Source organism: Corvus brachyrhynchos, unplaced genomic scaffold (genome assembly GCF_000691975.1).
Source record: "Corvus brachyrhynchos isolate BGI_N302 unplaced genomic scaffold, ASM69197v1 scaffold15, whole genome shotgun sequence".
Classification (NCBI taxonomy): Eukaryota; Metazoa; Chordata; class Aves; order Passeriformes; family Corvidae; genus Corvus; species Corvus brachyrhynchos.
In genome coordinates this window covers 267,908-273,702 of record NW_008238349.1, presented here as the reverse complement: position 1 = coordinate 273,702, position 5,795 = coordinate 267,908, and the positions used below count along the sequence as shown (strand labels likewise).

Genomic DNA, 5,795 nt, shown 5'->3' with positions numbered 1-5,795 from the left:
AAAAACGACCGCGGGGGCTCCATCCAGAACTCCTCCGTCGCCCTCTGAGGACAGCCCATCCCCGGGACAGAGCAGCAGCTTTTCCACCTTCCCACAGGCTGCCATAAAACCCAGCACACTTCACAGCCTGCCAGCACCAGCTCTCCAAGACAAACAAATCATTCCCAGAATTATCACCCCCGGTTTCTCACCTCATTAAAGCTCACAATTATTTAAGGCTCCCTTTGTTTGACAGGGAAGTGACTGAACTGGAGCCACTCAGCAAAACAAGGAGAAATACTGTGGAGAAATGGCTCTGAACAGGGTCACACGGCTTGGCAAAACCCTACAAACTTCTCCTTTACAATTATTATCCCAAGCTCAGGCTTTAGGAAGGAATTGAGCTGGTTTTAAGTTGCAGGTGAGGCAAGAGATGGGAATAATGGCCTTAAGAGGAAGGAGGGCAGGGCTGGATGGGATATTGGGAAGGAATTGTTCCCTGGGAGGGTGGGCAGGCCCTGGCACAGGGTGCCCAGAGCAGCTGGGGCTGCCCCTGGATCCCTGGCAGTGGCCAAGGCCAGGCTGGACATTGGGGCTGGGAGCAGCCTGGGACAGTGGGAGGTGTCCCTGCCATGGCAGGGGTGGCACTGGGTGGGCTTTAAGGTCCTTCCAACCCAAACCACTCCCTGACTCTGGTCCCACAAACAGTGGGACACCAGGCACACACAGCTGAGCCTCTCCACATCCCAATCCATGGGGCTGAAGGAAAACCAGCCCAGGGACACAGCCCTGGGAATAACCGAGCCTTAAATCCCTCAGCAGCTCCGCAGACGGGATCTGGGAACAGCTGCCAGCACCAAAATCCCCGTGAGCTTCAGATGGGAACCAGCAGCAGCCCTGCAGCCCCTGCTCGGGGGCAGGCAGAGGTGTCAGGGCAGAGGGAGCAGCTCCAGAGCCAGCGTGGAATGCCTGGGGATGGGATTCACTGCTCTGCACTCCCCAAGAGGGGCACAACCCAAACTGCCCCGAGCTGAGCCGAGCAGTGCCACAGCCCACGGCCCCCGTGCTGGCCCCGCTGACCCCGGGCAGTTATTCCAAGGGAAGTTCATGATGGCAGATTTGGGGTTTTTAATCCAGCCCCGCTGCCAGCGGAGCCAGGGCTCCATCCCGGCAGCTCCCATTCCCAGGGATGAACAGCGCCGGGTTATTCAGCACAACGGAGAGCAGCTTTTAATCACTGACACAGGCAGCCCTGCAGAGCCACCTTCCTGCTGGCACGGGACAAGGGGAAGGGGGAAAACCCTCGGGAATTCCACCATTCCGTGCTCACACCTGCTCGAAGGAGGCTGCTCGGCTGCTCAGACACCTCGCCCACACCTGGGGACACCTTGGCCACACCTGGGATCCACCCCATCCCTGCTCTGCTGCAGATCCCAGGATATTCCACCTCTTCGTGACCTTCTGCCCCAAGTTTGGCGCTCCCTGTGATGCTGTCCCTGGATCCGGATGCTGGATCACAAGGACAGCTCCCACTCTCCGAAGGACTGAGGCAGGAAGGAGCTAAACGTGATGGACTCTTTGTTCCTGATCTAACCCTTGTCAGGGGATGTGCAGCTGGGACTGAAGTGCTTCCTCTTCCTCCCTAAATATAGCCGGGATGCTCAGCATGGAATGCTCAGCACGGAACCATCCAGTGCCTTTCCCCAAAGGACAGCCCCAGAGCCTCCCGTGGCACTGCCAGCCCCATGCCATCCCATGCCATCCCATGCCAGCCCCATGCCAGCCCCGCGGTGCCGGCACTGGGCAGGGAAAGGCCAAGTCCCTCCTGGCTGGGATGGTTTCGTGGCTGATGGAGGGGGCTGAGCCCCTCTGGGAGGTGCCGTGGCACCCCCAGCACTGCAGCCACACAGAACTCCAGAGTGGTTTGGGTGGGAAGGGACCTCAAAACCCACCCAGTGCCACCCCCTGCCATGGGCAGGGACACCTCCCACTGTCCCAGGCTGCTCCCAGCCCCAATGTCCAGCCTGGCCTTGGGCACTGCCAGGGATCCAGGGGCAGCCACAGCTGCTCTGGGCACCCTGTGCCAGGGCCTGCCCACCCTGCCAGGGGAGTTTGGGTATGGGAAATGAACTTATGGAAGGGATGTCCCCAAAAGCCTCTCCCTTTGTGGGTCACCCTGCCCTGCTGGAGAACACAGCGCTGTCCCAGGCCACACCAGCAGGGAAAGAATGCAGCTGGTGAGGCAAGGGAGGGCTGGAGCACACAGCTGCATCACGAGGGAACGCCTGGATCCAGGGGTGGGCACTCTGCTTGTGCAAGCCTGCTTTAGGCTGGAGGGAGGCAGGTGTTGGTCCCCTCTCCCCGGGAACAGGTGACAGACAAGAGGAAACAGTCCCAGGTTGTGCCAGGGGAGGGTCAGGTTGGATATTAGGGAAAATTTCCTCACTGAAAGGGAGGTCAGGGCCTGGCACAGCTGCCCAGGGCAGGGGGAGTCCCCACACCTGGAATTGTCCCAAAGATGTGTGGATGTGGCACTTGGGGACACGGTGGTGCTGCTGGGCTGACTTACGTTGGACTTAATGACCTTGGAGAGCTCTTCTAACCAATCCCAGGATTCTAAGTCAGGCCTAACAGATGAATTAAGGCAGAAAGGGCAGATGGCAGCACCGTGCTGAGCCCACCCTGCTCATGTCACCCTGTGAGCAGAGACCTCCAGAGAGAGCAGGCACTGGAATTCCCGAGCATTCCCTGAGCTGGCATCCCGAGGTGCCACGGAACTCAGCCCCGGGTCACAGGGATGGAATTCCCGAGCATTCCCTGAGCTGGCATCCCGAGGTGCCACGGAAATCAGCCCCGGGTCACAGGGATGGAATTCCAGAGCATTCCCTGAGCTGTGCAACCCGAGGTGCCACGGAAATCAGCCCCGGGTCACAGGGAGGAGTCAGGGATGCTGAGACACGGAATCCTCTGTTCTGCCCCAGAGCTGCGGGGTGCCGGTGCCTCAGGCCGGCTGAGGGCAGCAGCAGCAGCACACGGCACAGACTGAACTGGCCACAAATCGGTGCTGGAGAGCCCCAGGGAGCTGGAAAACAACCACCTGCTCCCGGGGGGAAAGGGTTAATGAACAAAATGGGCTGGAAGTGCCAGGAAGTGCTTCGGGACAAGGACAGGGTGGAACACACATGGGAAGCAAATGCAGCCCTGTGGGGCCGAGGGGTTTAGTCCAGAAATGACCAAGATCCTGAATTTCCTGCAGAGGAATCCCCTCTGCACAGCAGCTGCAGCTCCTCCCCGTTCCCAGGAGCTTGCTTGGTCCTCCCGAGGGTGCAGTGACTGTCCCAGGCAGGAAAAGGTCCCTTGGACTAACTGGTACATGAGACAGCTGCTGCTGTGTTGGTATCTCAGCCCATTAGTTCAAAGTGGGGCCACAAGTCCCATTTTTGTGACCATGGTTTATGGGATTCACTCGAAAGCAAAGAGAATTACTCAAGAATTCAGCACTGCTGCTAAAGAATCGAAGAGGATGGAGCCCAAACACACCAGGCAACTCCCAAAGAGAGATGGAAACCATGGGAAAGCTGGAAGCAGGATGCTGGAAGGGCAGGGAAGAGGAGCTCTCCCGCCCTTGGGAGCCCAGCTGAGCTCAGGGAAGGCTGCACTCGGCCCTGGCTGTCCCCACCCATCCCTGGCAGTGTCCAAGGCCAGGCTGGATGGGGCTTGGAGCAGCCTGGGACAGTGGGAGGTGTCCCTGCCCATGGTAGGGGTGGCACTGGGTGGGATTTAAGGGCCCTCGCCACCCAGACCCTTCTGGGGTTCTGAGGAGTGACACCCATTGCCCCAAAGCTGTGGAAATCCCAGGAACAAATGGATCCTCAGGGCATGGGGAGCAGGGCACAGGGGTTCCTCTCTGGGGTGATCTTCAGGGCTCTCTGAAGGGAACTGGACATCAAACATTTCACTGTGAGGCTCCAGTTTCTCGGGCTGTCTGAGCTCCCTTGGGATCCAAAGCTCTCGGGGGCTGGAGTGAATCCATCACTCCCTGGGTGCTGAGGGCTCCCACGAGCACCTCGCCTGTACTGCAGGCACTCCCAGAGAGCAGCACCCGCTGCTGGCCAGCAGGGAAAGGGATGTGGGTGTGTGTGGGGGGAGCTTTGGAGGCTGAAGGGGGAATCTGTAAGGCGCTGAAGGCCCCAAGTGCCCCAGTTCCCATCTCAGCGCCACCCCGTGACCTCCAGAGAGAGAAAGTAACACCAGACACAAAACCTGCAGTTTGCTCCCCTTAAAATCCCTTTTCTCCCTAAATCCCTGCCCTTAAGAGACTTCGGAGCTCAAGTCCTGAGCTGTCACTCAGCACAAGCGGTGCCAGTCAATGAGTGCCACCCATCCCAGGCAGCAGCTGCAGGATCAGCTATTCCTGACATTCCCAGACTCTTTCCTACAGGCTGGCATTCAATGGCAGCATTGAATTTATCAGGAGTATTGTCTGAACACCTCCAAACTCGGACCTAGGAAAACACAGTGAAGTAAATCACATTTCTTAATGATTTTTGTTTCACTCTTCCTGCAACTCCTTAATTTTTTGAAGACCCCTTTGGTTTTGCAATTACTCGCTGCAGTTTGATCAGTCCCAGAGCACAGCTCTGCAAATAATAGGCACTGACAGATTTTATTCTCCACTAGAGCCTGAAACTCAAAAATTAAACCATAATGGAAATAAATTTATTTTTTATTGGCTATTTTAGCACTGAGGCCAGATTGTTTCCCACAGACACCCTCTGCTAATGGCTGTGGAAGGAGAAGCAGCTGTTGAATTCCTCCTGGGCAGGTACCAATTTATTCTTCTTGCTAATGGTGCTACTTAAATCCTGCCTCAGGAAGGTCTCTGCAATCTGTTTGTTTGCTTTCCTGGCCCTCACAATGCAAAGGGAGATTTTGCTTTCTCAGGAACAGTTGCCAGTGGCAACAGCCAGGAGTGAGACTGTAAATAAAGCCAATTTAAGGTGAGATCAAACACAACCAGTGCCAGGTGTCCTGGTTTTCTCTGCTCCTTCCCAGCTGCTCCCTTTGCAGATTCTGAAGTCGGTTTAGATGGGATATTTGGGAGAAATCCTTCCCTGGGAGGGTGGGCAGGCCCTGGCACAGGGTGCCCAGAGCAGCTGGGGCTGCCCCTGGATCCCTGGCAGTGGCCAAGGCCAGGCTGGACATTGGGGCTGGGAGCAGCCTGGGACAGTGGGAGGTGTCCCTGCCGGTGGAATGGGATGGGCTTTGAGGTCCCTTCCCACCCAAACCATTCCAGGGTTCTACAATTCCATCAGCTGGCACATTATCTATTTCTGCTGTCTTTCCATTAATCTTTTCTGAAGCTCAGAAAGCAACTACGTTCTCGTTACTTTTCATTTCCTGCATCCTTTAAAATGAATTATTTTTCTGGCATTTCACTTGTATTTCATTTAATTTCCCTTCCAGTACTGAAGGGGAGATGGTGACAAACCTTTCCAGCAGGACCTGTTGCAAGGGGTGATGGATTTCAACAGCATCAGGGTCAATTCACATTGGATATAAGATAATATCTTTTACTATGAGGGTGGTGAGGCCCTGGCAGAGGTTGCCCAGAGAAGCTGCCACAGCCCCATTGCTGGAAGTGTCCAAGGCCAGGTTGGATGGAGCTTGGAGCAACCTGGTCTAGCAGAAGGTGTCCCTGCCCATGGCACTGGATGATCTTTAAATTCCCTTCCCAAACCATCCTGTGATTCCATGACTCCTGAGCTCCTGGCAGAGGCACATCTGCCTTTGCTCTGTGGGCACATTTGGGAGTC

At 56.3% G+C, this 5,795-nt stretch overlaps 1 protein-coding gene across 2 annotated transcripts in view; it reads right to left on the bottom strand.

Annotated features, from left to right (window-relative positions):
• The window catches only part of LOC103616349 (S-adenosyl-L-methionine-dependent tRNA 4-demethylwyosine synthase), an 87,814-nt gene that overhangs the window by 2,755 nt on the left and 79,264 nt on the right, over positions 1–5,795 (bottom strand). The window lies entirely within an intron of this gene.